Source organism: Malaclemys terrapin, chromosome 10, assembly GCF_027887155.1.
Source record: "Malaclemys terrapin pileata isolate rMalTer1 chromosome 10, rMalTer1.hap1, whole genome shotgun sequence".
NCBI classification, from domain to species: Eukaryota; Metazoa; Chordata; order Testudines; family Emydidae; genus Malaclemys; species Malaclemys terrapin.
In genome coordinates, this window is record NC_071514.1 from 78,168,519 (window position 1) to 78,184,779 (window position 16,261).

At 44.5% G+C, this 16,261-nt stretch overlaps 1 long non-coding RNA gene across 1 annotated transcript; it reads right to left on the bottom strand.

The window, feature by feature from the left end:
- Nucleotides 1–1,317: 1,317 nt before the first annotated feature.
- LOC128844551 (uncharacterized) lies at nucleotides 1,318–6,467 on the bottom strand. The gene is made up of 2 exons (XR_008446494.1): nucleotides 5,645–6,467; nucleotides 1,318–4,365 (listed from the first exon to the last, which is right to left on the bottom strand). It is a non-coding gene; the product is annotated as an uncharacterized LOC128844551 (long non-coding RNA).
- Between the last annotated feature and the right edge of the window lie 9,794 nt (nucleotides 6,468–16,261).

The following is a 16,261-nucleotide window of genomic DNA, read 5'->3' on the forward strand; positions in this document are numbered from 1 at the left end:
AAGACTTGAGGAGAGCCATCCAATAAACCCTTTCCCACCCAACACAAAAGCGCCAGACAACCAAAAACATTAAAAGATATCTGTGTTAGGCTCTCCCTGAAGACTGGCACAGGTGTTCTCTGGTGTTTATGGAAGGGGCTTCTTGTCCACACAGATTTTTCTGTAGAAGATTATTATGTAGGAAGGTTGGCAGTTCTAACCATGCTGTGCTTAACAGTAGGAAGGGCAACAAGTGTCCTTCAGGTAGATTGGCCCTGTATTATTATTTAGGGCTGTACTAAGAATAGAACATTGATGCAAGTACATTTGCTTGACGCTAACTGATTAGAATTGGCCTTTTTTAAAAAAAGACCGTACTGAATTCTACTACAATATAAGTTATAGTTATTAGGAGAATCAAACATCTGGGTGTTTCCTAGGTCATTTTGCTGATGGCTGGAGTGATGTGTGGATAACACCAGAAAGCACCATGAATGGCAGCATCTGATCTTCTTTCAGGAGGATCTGTATTGCTTTCCACTTTCCCCTGGCTTTTGCTGAGAGCTTTGGATACAAATCAGTCACAGATTAATGCCTATTAACAACAAATGTCTTAAAATTATTACGTGTGTTATGTAGACAAGTTAATGACAGGATTAGGTAAGCATGTGGCAAATTAGTATCCTGTTCTCCTTAATGCAGGGAGATTGGACTCTGTGATCCAAAAGGCATTTTCCAATCCTATTATCTAGGATTCTATAATAACAGTGACTGGCCATCTCCAGGATCAGGGAGTTAGTTGCCAAGGTTGTGCATGCCACCTCCTGAGACTGCTCAGACCCAGTTCAGGATATGAAGTGTAGACTTGATTTTTTTTCCCTGGCTTTCCACAGAAGCCAGTTCTTTACCAAGCAATCAGAGATGAGCTGATACCCCATAGTCCTATTAGTTTTGTTTTTAAAGGTCAATCATGTGAGTCCTCAAGTTAGGACAGAGTCCCTTTAGCTTTTATTGATATTGTAAATACCAATCCTGTCAACAAACTGGTGTAATCATAAGAGCATGCAAAGTTCATTAACTAAGAGATATTTTCTTCTATCTTATGCAAACAAAGATGAAGGCCATAAACTGGGCTGTCAGCTTTTCTCATTTCCAAACCTAGATCTCCTGTAGAAATTGCTATGGGAGGAGCTCTGGGGGATGGTAAATCCCTTGAAAATCCTCTAGCAGGGGATCCACAGGAACCCGGGGTCTTCTGTGATGAGGCTGTCAGGGACTTTTTAACCCAGACGGCAAGGTTCGTTGTCTGACCGCAGAGTGAGAGACAGGCAACACCAGCAAGGTCCAATACAAGCTCTTTATTGAAGAGTGCACACAACAATAGAGAGCGGCCCGTCTCCAGAGAGACCCAGCCACGATTACAATAACTAGTGAGATTATATAGACAGTTCCGTCGCGTCATAGTTAAAGCAACTCAATTTTTTCCTTTACTAGTTAAAAGCTTCTAATATTCATGCATATTTATGTTCTTTGACAGTACAAACAGTTCATGATTTCTCAGCAGCTTCTTATTAGCTTTTTCGTTATGCACTAGAAACTAGGAGAAAGTAGGGAGTTAAGAACAGAAACAGGGAGTGGAGACTGCAAGGTCTCCATATGTCCAAACAAACCGTTCTTAGTACATTTGGTACAAGAATATGGTCCCCCCCTTTATCTCATTCTTTGAAGCCCAAGCAAGCATGTCCTCATGTTTCACAGAGAGACAGGAATGGCCCAGCAACTACAGTTAGCCTAACTTTGGCTAAGCAGGCCAAACAACCTGTTCTATACTCCATTTTTTTTGGACCTAACAGTCCCCCCTTTGTCCCTGGAGTACCTCGAAGGGACTCCTGGGACAACTACTGAGCAGAAAGATTGGGGTTGGTTACTTTTGGGCAGAACACACCTTGGCGCCTATCCAACGTTCAACTTTTATTATAACATACAAGGCTAGTAAGCCGCATATAATTACAACGGCGCTTCGGAGTACATTATGGAGCCAACCACTTATATCTGGAATTTAATTGAACAGGTTACTCCACCAGGATTCAATTCGCTTTCTTTCGTGGTCTTTTGCTACTTTTATAAGGTGGTTTGCTCTTTTTTAAGTGGCATTATAAACGTCTGGGACATACACACAGCATTCTTGTCTAATTAATGCACATGTTTTTCTCTGAGAGGCCAGTAAAATATCTAGAGCCAAGTGGTTCTGGAGAACCATCTGCCTTAGTTTTCTTTGTGCGGTTGCTAAGTCCACCAGGGCATCGGCGTTAGTCTAATTTCCCAGATGTCTCGGTGAATTACCTAATTCCACATGCATTTTTCTCATGGACTCGGCAGGATTTGGTATGTGGGAGCGCACATCTCCTTAACCGGTCTATATGCTTGGAAGGAGCATTGAGAATGTCCGCACTTCCACCAGGAAGTCTCCAAGTATTTCTTTATGGCCACAGATCAGATGGTACTCCTGATGTGTCTGTAAGGGCAGTGGGCCAAGCCTGAACATGTTAGATCCCACTGCAATGCCTTCCCAGCTTCAGTGATATTCAATACCATCTCTGTCAGCAACTTCTGGGTCATAAAACTAAGGACGGAGATAACATGTAACTCACTAATTTTAGCCTGTACTTGGGTTAGCTGTGCTCCACAAATAAGGCTTGTGGCCTTCTTTAGTTGCTTTAATTTTTTATTATGTTTTTGGTTTTTTAAAAATATTTTAAACTGCTGCTGTACTATTGGCCCTATCTCATAGGGATCTGGTCAAGTCTCTCTTCTTTCTAGAGGAAATAACTCAAGCCCTCTGTTGTGCTAATTTAATACAGCCCTTTTTGCATTTAAAATTTAATTAGGGAGGGCAATACATGCTGAAGGACTTATTCAAAACACAGGGCGCAGCCTGTAGAATAAACCCCAAAATTCAATTAAAACCACATTCTTAAGCATGGGTCCTACAAGTTTTTTCTTGCCAGTGTATAATTTTTTGTTTCTTTACTAGGGTCAGTTTTTAATTTTTTTTTGTAATCAGGAATTCTTGGACTTTGGTGGTTTCAATGGAGCAAGTGTTCCTTCTTCTCATTTCTTGAAACAGTGTGGTTTAGCATTATACAGGGGAGAGGTTACTAGCACATCACCCTGTGATGGTTTTGCTTTTTCTGGAAAAATTCAGAGCAACAGTAGGTTTGTCAGTGGACAAGGGAGAGGTTACTAGCACTTCACTTTGTTTTTTTTTTTTTTTTTTTTTTGCTGTCCAGAAGGCACAGCAGGGCTAGAAGAAGAAATAGGCTTATCATTAGTCAAAGAGTCCTCCCGAGGTGGAGGGGTCTTTTTGCAGTGAAAAGCATGGGTCTAGGCAGGCAGTCCTTGGCACTTCACAGCGGTGTTGGTGGTTAACAGGACTTGGAAAGAGCCTTTCCAGCATGGAGCCAAAGCAGTCTTTCGTTGATGGACTTTACATAGACTTAGTCTTTTGGTTTTAATAAATGGCAGGGGTGCTAGGGTCTTTGGGTAGCACTTTTTTACCTGTGAGAAAAGAAACTTAACACATTTTATTAATGCCTGGCAGTGTTTTGCAAATCTCATAGTTGCTCGGGCACATTTAAGCCCCCCCCTTGTCTTGGGGGTCAGCCAAGTTTTGGCTGTGGCCTTGGATGAGCCTGCAAGCTGTATTTTTTTCTTAGTTAACTTATTTTGTGCTTTTTTCTTTTTTTTTTTTTTGGCTTTTTTTAACTTACAAAGGAAACTTTCACTTTTCTAGTAAAATAACTTTATTACAGAGCTTTGGAGCAACAAACCGGGACAAGCACACCCACTTTTGAGGAGTGCACTCGGTACAACCTCAGGTGTCTAATTGCTTTTTTTTCTCCCCAGCCCTCTGGCTAGAAATCTGAGGTAGCCAGAAGGATCCCATGGGCAATATGGGGAGTGGGTTAACCTTCCATGTCCTTGCTTCTAAAGACTGTTGGTATGCAACTCTTAACAACAATTTTTGCCATAAAACACAAAAATAATCCCTATTGTGCTAGTAAATGCATGGTACATTGAATGCTGTTCAGCTGGCATCCGTTTTCTCTGATGATCTGAAAAACAAAAGAACAGAGGTCTACCCCTTTTGGGCAGTCAGTCATTGCTTAAAATGTTTCCTTGTATTTGTTCATAGGCAGCCCAGATTTCAGTGGCTTCTACTTTATTAGTTAGAAACTTGCATTAATACAGATGCTTTCTGGCTTGCTTCTAGATCCAAAACTATCCACAGCTTAAAGATTTTTACTTTAAAAAAGGACACAATTAACTTTTTTAGACTTTTGATTGCCTTTTACTTCTAACTTCTGCTTTTAAACACACAGTGATCTGAAAAAGACAACACAACTTATATTGGCAAGTTTGCATTTCTTTTACTTCTGCTACAATATACACTGCACATATTCTGGGGAAAATGCACATTTTCTCTACAATTCAATTTCTACAACACTAGCCACATCAATTTTTACACAAGGTGTAACTGGTTTTTTTATGCTTACAAAATCTTCATGCACCCACAGCAAAGTGACAGCTCGACCACACAGAGCCAGGGGCACTGTCTTTCTATCTCTTTACTAGATCTTTTATCTGCTATTTTGTTACTCAAAAACAAATTTAAATCTTATATTCTTTTGACTTTGACTACTCTGCTGCAGCCACAACTTTTGGTCTTTATTTAAAACATTTTAAATTTTGTAGCATTAAGTCACTTTAAGGATTAAATGCTAAATACTTTAAACAACACTAGTTTCCTGTGCCTGGCAAAAGTATTCTCGGTTTTTGCAACTTTAAACAATACCAATTTATTTTAAACTTATAAAATACAGATTGTACACAGCAGGAGTGTTCTTCAGCAAATTAGACTAACGTATTCATAGTCGAATAATTCCACTTAAATAACTTCTTGCCTGGATTACTTACAGAAATTTTTACCAAGTTTCACTGCTTAATTTTTTCTAGCAACTATAGAGTTAACTTTTTACTCTTGGGAGGGCTGTTCTTTTACACCCTGGGGTCTCTTTTAGAGATTCTAATCCAGGCCGGCTGCCTGGGGCTTCTTCAGCATCCCCAAACCATACTAGCTCTAGGGTCTCAAAGGCAGACTGTTGGATCTCACTGGATAGTTAAGCTTTGCAAATGTAATCTCAGCACTGTAACTTGTACTGCTTTTGGTTTGCCTCTGTCTATATTTTTTTACAGCTAGCTGGGGCCGAAAGCAGTTTTTTTTTTGGTTTATAGTTATACCATACAAATAAATAATCCATTTGTCCTGGTTTAAGATTAACCAGGATATTCCTGAGGGAATCCATCCTGTCAACAGAAAAGGTTTTGCACTTTGGCCAGTCTTTAGTCGGGGACAAATGGGTAGTAAAGGAAGGCCATTGAATTTGGCATAAGTTTCTCATTTAGATTTAGTCAAACCGGTTGTTCTAGAGATTTTTTTCCAATTTTTAAGTACCAGAGACAACGGGGCGTCTCCCGGGCATTGCTGCCAAACTGTCCCATTTAGCCTGTAGGGACTCTAACCTTACTCCGGGGACTCTAACCCTTCACTGGGGACTCTAACCCCTTTGCCGGGGACTCTAACCTCTTTATGGCGATCGCTTACCTTATTCAGGGACTCGAACCCTAAAGACCTGACCTTCCCAGGGACTCGAACTCCGAAGACCTGGATCCTACTCAACGGGTAGGTGGACATTGCTGGGTTTCTACGGGCTTCAGCTGGTTCACAGAACTCGCCTTATCGCCGATGCAGGGATCAGGTTACCGGGCAAGGCTCCTCGAAGCCAGAGGATGCGCGCTGCGTTGCTTCGGAGTCTGATCCCGCACCGGAGAGTCAGACGAGTCCCGGCGGAGTCGCCAAATTTGTCAGGGACTTTTTAACCCAGACGGCAAGGTTCGTTGTCTGACCGCAGAGTGAGAGACAGGCAACACCAGCAAGGTCCAATACAAGCTCTTTATTGAAGAGTGCACACAACAATAGAGAGCGGCCCGTCTCCAGAGAGACCCAGCCACGATTACAATAACTAGTGAGATTATATAGACAGTTCCGTCGCGTCATAGTTAAAGCAACCCAATTTCCTCCTTTACTAGTTAAAAGCTTCTAATATTCATGCATATCTATGTTCTTTGACAGTACAAACAGTTCATGATTCCTCAGCAGCTTCTTATCAGCTTTTTCGTCATGCACTAGAAACTAGGAGAAAGTAGGGAGTTAAGAACAGAAACAGGGAGTGGAGACTGCAAGGTCTCCATATGTCCAAACAAACCGTTCTTAGTACATTTGGTACAAGAATATGGTCCCCCCCTTTATCTCATTCTTTGAAGCCCAAGCAAGCATGTCCTCATGTTTCACAGAGAGACAGGAATGGCCCAGCAACTACAGTTAGCCTAACTTTGGCTAAGCAGGCCAAACAACCTGTTCTATACTCCATTTTCCTTGGACCTAACAAGGCTATGAGCCTCAATGCCTGTTCTAGGACCCCTAAGGCCTTGGCTACACTTGCAGCTGTACAGCGCTGTGAAGTAAACCTGTCTTCATACAGCTGAGTAGGGAAAAGCGCTGCAGTCTGTCCACACTGACAGCTGACAGCTAGGGTTACCATACGTCCTCTTTTTCCCGGACATGTCCGGCTTTTCGGCAGTCAAACCCCCGTCCGGGGGGAATTGCCAAAAAGCAGAACATGTCCGGGAAAATGGCGGCTCTGTTTAAGAGCCCGGCTGCCTGAACGCTACCGGCTTCGGGCAGCCCCGTGCCTGGAGACCCTGCGCCGCTGGAGCCCGGGAGGGGAAGTGCCCGGCTGGGGGCGCAGGGTCTGGAGGCACGGGGCTGCCCGAAGCCGGTAGCTCTCGGGCAGCCCGGCTCTTAAATAGAGCCGCGGGGACTGGAGCCTCCAGTCGCCGGGGCTGTGTGTAACTGACACAGTGTCAGTTACACAGAGCCCCAGCCGCTGGAGGCTCTGTTTAAGAGCCGGGCTGCCCGAGCGCTACCAGCTTCGGGCAGCCCCGTGCCTACAGACCCTGCGCCCCCAGCCGGGCACTTCCCCTCCCGGGCTCAGGCGGCGCAGGGTCTCCAGGCACGGGGCTGCCCGAAGCCGGTAGCTCTCGGGCAGCCCGGCTCTGTGTAACTGACACTGTGTCAGTTACACACAGCCCCGGCGGCTGGAGGCTCCAGTCCCCGCGTCTCTATTTAAGAGCCGGGCTGCCCGAGCGCTACCGGCTTCGGGCAGCCCCGTGCCTCCGGACCCTGCGCCGCCGGAGCCCGGGAGGGGAAGTGCCCGGCTGGGGGCGCAGGGTCTGGAGGCACGGGGCTGCCCGAAGCCGGTAGCGCTTGGGCAGCCCAGCTCTTAAACAGAGCGGGGGCGGCTGGAGCCTCCAGCCCCCGGGGCTCTGTGTAACTGACCCAGTGTCAGTTACACAGAGCCAAAGAGGAGAAAAGCCTCCAGCCCCCGGGGCTCTGTGTAACTGACACAGTGTCAGTTACACAGAGCCCCAGCCGCTGGAGGCTCTGTTTAAGAACCGGGCTGCCCGAGAGCTACTGGCTTCGGGCAGCCCCCTTGCCTCCGGACCCTGCGCCCCCAGCCGGGCACTTCCCCTCCCGGGCTCCGGCGGCGCAGGGTCCGGAGGCACGGGGGCTGCCCAAAGCCGGTAGCGCTGGGGCAGCCCGGCTCTTAAACAGAGCCTAAGAGGAGCAGAGCCTCCAGCTGCGGGGGCTCTGCTCCTCTTCGGCTCTGTGTAACTTATACAGTGTAAGTTACGCAGAGCCGCCGGAGCCCCGGAGGGGAAGTGCCCGGCTGGGGGCACAGGGTCCGGAGGCATGGGGGCTGCCCAAAGCCCGAGCGCTACCGGCTTCACGGTTTGCTGGGCAGCCTCCAGACCCTGCGCCCCCGGCTGGGCGCTTCCCCTCCCGGGCACCAGCTGCGCTGGGGAAGCGCCGGCTGGGGGCGCAGGGTCTGGGGGCTGCCCGGGAAACCGTGATGCTGGTAGCACTGGGGCAGCCCTTTCCCCCTGGCTGGGAGTGGGAGGGAGGAGGGGGCGGAGTTAGGGTGGGGGAAGGGGCGGAGTTGGGGCGGGGCTAGGGGTGGGGAAATGGGCGGGGCCATGGCCCGTGGAGGGTCCTCTTTTTTTATTTATGAGATATGGTAACCCTACTGACAGCGCAGTGGTGTGGCCACACTTGCAACATTTGCAGCTGTGTTGGGAGCGGTGCATTATGGGCCACTATCCCAGCATTCATGTGGCTGCAACATGCTTTTCAAAATTTGGGGGGTGGGGTGGATTGTGACAGGGAGTGTGCGGGGGAGAGAGAGTGCTTTTTGGAGCATGTCAGCTCTCTATTTTGCAAGTTCCGAACTCCCGGCCCCCTGCTCATTCACTTACTCACTCAAAGCCAGTTGCAAACTGTTTGCTTTTCTCTGTAGTACGAGCTTTGAAACAGGCACTTCTGCATTCCTGCAGTCCGGTCACAACAATGGAGAGGATTGGCCACTTGACAAGGTGATTAGTACAGTGCTGCAAGCGTTTACACTCACACCCGTGAGTCATAGCCACTCCGCTGCAGCTGTTATTCCTCTCGGAGATGTGGAGTACCTGCAGCGGTGTACCCAGGGAGATACAGCACTGCAAGTGCCCTGCCAGTGTGGACGGGGAGTGAGTTACAGTGCTGGGGGAGGCATTACAGCGCTGTAACTTGCAAGTGTAACCAAGGCCTAACAGTGCTCCTCAAGTCCCACATAGTGTGATTAGCTTATTTAGCTGGTTCAATAATAAAGCAGAGATCTCCATTGGTAACAAACGCAATATAAACACCTTGTGTTCATTTTAACAATTTCAATTCTGCCCGCAAAGAAAAGGGAAGAAGCGACCACCTTATAATGTCATAGTGGTTTTATTATGTAGTGTCTGCATGGGGTATATGGGAGAGGTTGTGCATGCCTGAGTATGTAATATCCCTGCAGATTTTAAAAAGCATATGATCTTTCAAAAATGTCCATTATGTGAGAATCAATTCCAAGTGATTTGGCATCCTGATAATTCTCCAAACCGGTTTATTAATGCCAGCAAGGGAAGACTGAATAATAATAATTCCCAAGTAACATTAAAAATCATCTGCATGCAAACTACTCTTTTGCTCTGTGCATACCTTTTGTTTATTTGTAGGCTTGCAATGCTGGACTACTTTCTTAGACTTATTACTAGGTGCTCAACAGATAAAAGGGAGAGGGGACAACTTTGCCGCATTCCTTCTTCCAACTGAAATATATGTAAAAGAATTCCATTTGTCAGCTCCTTTGCAAAAGGGGTATTGTAAAGAACTTCAACACAGTTAAGAAAAATTGGGACCAAAAATTAGTTGTGCAATTAACAAGAGACACTCGACCCTATCAAATGTCTGGATAAAATTATTGATGGAATACCTAGTAACTTGGGCTTGGTGAATTAAGTGAAATATTTTTCTTTTGCTATCAGCAGCAATTCTGCCTTTCACAAAACCAAATTCACTTTTGTAAATAATTAAAGGGATTGCTTCATTTAGTATAGGTGCTGGAACTAGGGATGTTGGGGGTGCTGCCACGCCCCTTGGCTTGAAGTGGTTTCTATTATATACAGGGTTTACAGTTTGATTCAATGACTCTTAGCACCCCCACTATACAAATTGTTCCAGCACTCCTGTCATTTAGACAGGCTGCTAGAAGTTTGGTAAATATTTTCTATTCTGTATTTTACAGAGACATAGGAAGGAAATCTTACCAATTATGACCAACTGTACCTTTCTCCAAAGTTAATTTGAGCCGTTCTTGTATCATGAGAAACATTCCCCTTTTGAAAAGTTTCAGCAAAGATTTTAAATTAGAATGGGAGATATCTGTGCAGAAAACCTCTTCTAGAAGCTTGCCTGGATAACCAGCTACCCGGGGTAGATTACCAAAGTTTGGATCCTGTGTTACTTTTTCACTGTTTTGTACTAATATATGCATCCGAAGAAGTGGGTTGTAGCCCACGAAAGCTTATGCTCTAATAAATTTGTTAGTCTCTAAGGTGCCACAAGTACTCCTGTTCTTTTTGAGGATACAGACTAACACGGCTGCTACTCTGAAACCTACTAATATAGGGTTGCCCACTAACAATACTGATATGATGAAGTAGTGTTTTAAAAAAAAAAGCTTTTGAGAAACCAATCAAATTTAATTTGGTCAACTTAATTCTCAAGAGCAAAGAAGGCTTAATAAAGTTTTTTTTTAAACTACGCGTGTAGATTATAGTTCAAGAGTGACACTCCCATTCTGAAATAGGCAGGGATTCAAGAAAGCATCCATAATGAGGAATTGCAATTAAGCACTTGCTTCAGCACTCATCCTGAATAGGGCTGGATTTAAGAGTCAATGAAGGATTTTCCGTGGTTAGAGCACTAGCTTAGGGCTTGGGATACCTATATTCAATTTCTTTGCTCTGCCATAGACTACTGTGTGACCTTGGGCAAGTCACTTAGCCTCTCTGGGCCTCAATTCCCCATCTGTAAAATGGGGATAATAGCACTGCTTCACTTCCCAGGATGTTGTGCAGATAAATACATTGAAAGATTGAGGCACAGAGATACTACAGCAATGGGAGCCATATAAATAGAATTACCTGGCATGTGCTTAAGTGCTTTCCTGAATAAGGGCCAGAATTATTAGATGTTATTAACAGCTTGTTCCACTTTCAACTTTTTTATATTTTTGAGTTATTTGGGAGGGTTTTAGAGAGGAAGTGAAAGAGATGTGCCCTTAAATTAACTCCCATGCTGTCTTGCATTTGGAAAACAAATAATCTGACACAGAAAGGGCTTGGCCACTGCAATGCAAGACTTGATGCAAAACAATGGTCCAGACCTGTCAACTGTATGCTGTGAGCATCAGTTAGAAAGGATGACATCCTAATAGCGGTAAAGCCTATATGAAATTATGTTACACTAATAAAATAATACCAACAGGAACTTATAAGAGGAATAAGACAAAATGCCAGGTTTATTGTAAATACAGAGAGTGAGAGAGAAATCAGGATATGCAATTCAATATTATTTCACTACCATTCCTTATCATTCACACACTCATTCATCCAAGTTCTGCAGAGTTGTTATAGTTACCAGTGTAGAGGTTGCTCGTGGCAGAGTACTGGCCAGGTAGCCTGCACACAACGGTGGAGCCAAGTCCTTGTCCGATGCTCCTGGAGGGTGGTTGCAGAACCAGAATCAAAGTCCCTGAGTTTTTGGTTCTGTTCTTTATAGGGTTTTGTCCTTATACAAGTCTATGGGAATTGCTTCATCATGCTGATGTTTGTTTGAAGTGATTATCAATCAGCAGGTGGCACATCCCTGATGCTGAGTGTTCTCTTGTTCTTCGGAGTCTTTAGCCCTCCATGGGGGATGGCACTTGCATGAATTCCGGCCCGCCCTGCGGGGTCATCCTGTTATCTCCATGCTATGCATTCTTCGGCCATTGGAGATCACAGTTATGACTCTTTGGCTGGCACCTTTGATTTGCTAATTATTTATTTGCATCACACACATTCATTCACATTCATCCCTTATCTATAAGTCACATCTTCTACTTTTGTTTTACTACCTCCTCTTCCTTGACAACCTTATTTTACAATTCTGTTTTCCAGATGTGACAGACTTTCATCAGTCTATTTAACCTTTTTAATACAATAGCAGAAAGCAAGCAGGATAATAAACAAAGGGGATAAGGGGTTTCTGCAAGACCAATTTCAGAGCACAGTTGTTTTTACAACAGCTCTTGTCACCTCCTGGAACAGACTCTCTCTCTGTAGATGTGCTAATCGAGCTCCTTAATTCCTTTCTGTTGGCTTGATTTGGTTTGAGGCCTAAAAGGGGATATATCTATACCTATGAAATTACAAAACCATATATAAAACTATCAATATCTCAACAGTTGATGTGAGGAATCACAGCCCTCAAACCTGGGCCTGGAGGTTCCTAGCTAGTGCGCAGATCACCTGAGCCACTGGAGAAGGGGGTTAATGAAGCGCTAGCTCACAAATGGCCCCCCCCACAAACTTCCTGATTGGGGGAATTGTCCAGCCCCACGAGTTGGCTGGGATGCACTATTTAAACCAGAAAGAGGCACAGGAAGTTGTCTGAGCAACTGGGTGAATCCTGGTTGGGTACTATTATTAATCCTGCCTACTTACCCGACTACTGCCCTCCATATCCCAGACCCCTGTCTGTTCCTGGTTCTGGCTTTTCTGCCTCACTCCAGGTCACTGCCTTTAAGCCCCTTCCCCTGATGCTGACTCCAGCTCCAACCCTTGGCTTGGCACCTGGCTCTGACTGCCCCAGTCCCTACAGTTAATGTTAATTAACATGGACTTCTTGATATCCCGAAGATAAACAAATGGTATTTTGCAGCCCGGACAGTAGAGTCTCTGGATTGAAAAGGAATAAACTCACATAAATAGCGTAACTAGCTGGCCAGTAGACTGGCTAGAATGATCACCCATATCACATACCCAGACAGTTTGTTGGTAGCTGGATAAATGCCAAAAGTGATGATGATGAACAAAGAACTTTAGAAAGTTCTGGTATATGCAGGGAGCAGCCTGCATAGGCAACGCAGTTTTATGTAGCTAAGCCACTGTGGGTGTAATTTTCTTCTAGAAGATGTATTAATGTTATCTTATTTTAAACATCATATATATGACTCCATGTGCTCATGCTGGCAGGTCATAGTTGGCCCTTGCTGGAGAATTATCCATATTTTTCATTCTTGAGAAAATGAACAGCATATAGTGTCCACACAAGAGTCGAATGCAGTTTAACTACTCCACTTTTAATTAACATGTAGTTAATCTGGATTAATTTTCCTGAGTGTTCTCATGTAGACAAGCCTAGTGTGTTACCATATGATAGAGTGAGCATCATTACAACACCTATGACATATTGTTTCTAATGGTTTTTATTAACAAGAAGCATTTCTTGCCCAAAAGAGGAGCTTAGTAAGTTATATTTTTTGTGTTTGCTGTGAATATTCTACCTCGTCCTGCAGCAACCAAAACAAATGCTGCTGATATGTAAAGGGCATATCAAGTATATGACCAAAAGGCTAGGTTTTTGTTATCGCATTTATCTGAATCACTTGACCAAGTGGCTTATAAGATAGAAAGAAAACAGTAGTACTATGGGTAGTAGCCTGCCTCTTATCTTAGGATCTCTTCCTATCAGTTTGACCTTACTAAGTGATTGATCTTGCAACCCATACAAGAAGTAGGGCTCATATCACAGAGTGCCTATAGATTCATAGATTCATAGATTATAGGACTGGAAGGGACCTCGAGAGGTCATCGAGTCCAGTCCCCTGCCCGCATGGCAGGACCAAATACTGCCTAGACCATCCCTAATAGACATTTATCTAACCTACTCTTAAATATCTCCAGAGACGGAGATTCCACAACCTCCCTAGGCAATTTGTTCCAGTGTTTAACCACCCTGACAGTTAGGAACTTTTTCCTAATGTCCAACCTAGACCTCCCTTGCTGCAGTTTAAACCCATTGTTTCTGGTTCTATCCTTAGAGGCTAAGGTGAACAAGTTCTCTCCCTCCTCCTTATGACACCCTTTTAGATACCTGAAAACTGCTATCATGTCCCCTCTCAGTCTTCTCTTTTCCAAACTAAACAAACCCAGTTCTTTCAGCCTTCCTTCATAGGTCATGTTCTCAAGACCTTTAATCATTCTTGTTGCTCTTCTTTGGACCCTTTCCAATTTCTCCACATCTTTTTTAAAATGCGGCGCCCAGAACTGGACACAATACTCCAGCTGAGGCCTAACCAGAGCAGAGTAGAGCGGAAGAATGACTTCTCGTGTCTTGCTCACAACACACCTGTTAATGCATCCCAGAATCATGTTTGCTTTTTTTGCAACAGCATCACACTGTTGACTCATATTTAGCTTGTGGTCCACTATAACCCCTAGATCCCTTTCTGCCGTACTCCTTCCTAGACAGTCTTTTCCCATTCTGTATGTGTGAAATTGATTTTTCCTTCCTAAGTGGAGCACTTTGCATTTGTCTTTGTTAAACTTCATCCTGTTTAACTCAGACCATTTCTCCAATTTGTCCAGATCATTTTGAATTATGACCCTGTCCTCCAAAGTAGTTGCAATCCCTCCCAGTTTGGTATCATCCGCAAACTTAATAAGCGTACTTTCTATGCCAATATCTAAGTCGTTGATGAAGATATTGAACAGAGCCGGTCCCAAAACAGACCCCTGCGGTACCCCACTCGTTACGCCTTTCCAGCAGGATTGGGAACCATTAATAACAACTCTCTGAGTACGGTTATCCAGCCAGTTATGCACCCACCTTATAGTAGCCCCATCTAATTTGTATTTGCCTAGTTTATCGATAAGAATATCATGCGAGACCGTATCAAATGCCTTACTAAAGTCTAGGTATACCACATCCACCGCTTCACCCTTATCCACAAGGCTCGTTATCCTATCAAAGAAAGCTATCAGATTGGTTTGACATGATTTGTTCTTCACAAATCCATGCTGGCTATTCCCTATCACCTTACCACCTTCCAAGTGTTGGCAGATGATTTCCTTAATTACTTGCTCCATTATCTTCCCTGGCACAGAAGTTAAACTAACTGGTCTGTAGTTACCTGGGTTGTTTTTATTTCCCTTTTTATAGATGGGCACTATATTTGCCCTTTTCCAGTCTTCTGGAATCTCTCCCGTCTCCCATGACTTTCCAAAGATAATAGCTAGAGGCTCAGATACCTCCTCTATTAGCTCCTTGAGTATTCTAGGATGCATTTCATCAGGCCCGGGTGACTTGCAGGCATCTAACTTTTCTAAGTGATTTTTAACTTGTTCTTTTTTTATTTTATCCGCTAAACCTACCCCCTTCCCATTAGTATTCACTATGTTAGGCATTCCTTCAGACTTCTCGGTGAAGACCGAAACAAAGAAGTCATTAAGCATCTCTGCCATTTCCAAGTTTCCTGTTACTGTTTCTCCCTCTTCACTAAGCAGTGGGCCTACCCTGTCTTTGGTCTTCCTCTTGCTTCTAATGTATTGATAAAAAGTCTTCTTGTTTCCTTTTATTCCCGTAGCTAGTTTGAGCTCATTTTGTGCCCTTGCCTTTCTAATCTTGCCCCTGCATTCCTGTGTTGTTTGCCTATATTCATCCTTTGTAATCTGTCCTAGTTTCCATTTTTTATATGACTCCTTTTTATTTTTTAGATCGTGCAAGATCTCGTGGTTAAGCCAAGGTGGTCTTTTGCCACATTTTCTATCTTTCCTAACCAGCGGAATAGCTTGCTTTTGGGCCCTTAATAGTGTCTCTTTGAAAAACTGCCAACTCTCCTCAGTTGTTTTTCCCCTCAGTCTTGATTCCCATGGGACTTTACCTATCAGCTCTCTGTGCCTAGTGTCAATAACAGTGCCCATAATGCAACACAATAGCAGTGCCTAGTGTCAATAACAATGCCCATAATGCAACTTTCATTGCAGTCATCTTGTTCATTGTCAAAGAGCTCTTCTAGGTCTCTCCCACATTCAGAATTTTACTTTATTGATTAAATGACAACATTGTGTAGTTAGTGATCAAATTAATAACCCTGCCCTAAAGTGATCCACTTAACTCAGGGGTGGCCAGCCCGAGCCTGAGAAGGAGCCGGAATTTACCAATGTACATTGCCAAAGAGCAACAGTAATACGTCAGCAGCCCCCCATCAGCTCCCCAACCCCACTCCCAGGGCCTCCCACCGGCAGCCCCGCTGATCAGCGCCTCCCCCTCCCTCCCTGCACCTTCCAATCAGCTGTTTTGTGGCATGCAGGAGGCTCTAGGGAGGAGGAGCAAGGGCACGGCAGGCTCAGGGGAGGGGGCGGGAAGGGGTGGAGTGTGGGCAGGACCTGTGGCAGAGCCAGGGGTTGAGCAATGAGCATCCCCTGGCACATTGGAAAGTTGGCGCCTGTAGCTCCAGCCCCGGAGTCGGTGCCTATACAAGGAGCCACATATTAACTTCTGAAGAGCCGCATGTGGCTCTGGAGCCACAGGTTGGCCACTCCTGCATTTAACCAAAATACTAGGTAGGAATTGTATTATTTGTAATACACTTTACAGTAGGAAACTTTGATCAAGTTAAATGAAGGACCAAATTCAGTAAATTAAATGGAAGATGCTATATGTGGATAATTTCAGGAGTCCAGACTGAATATT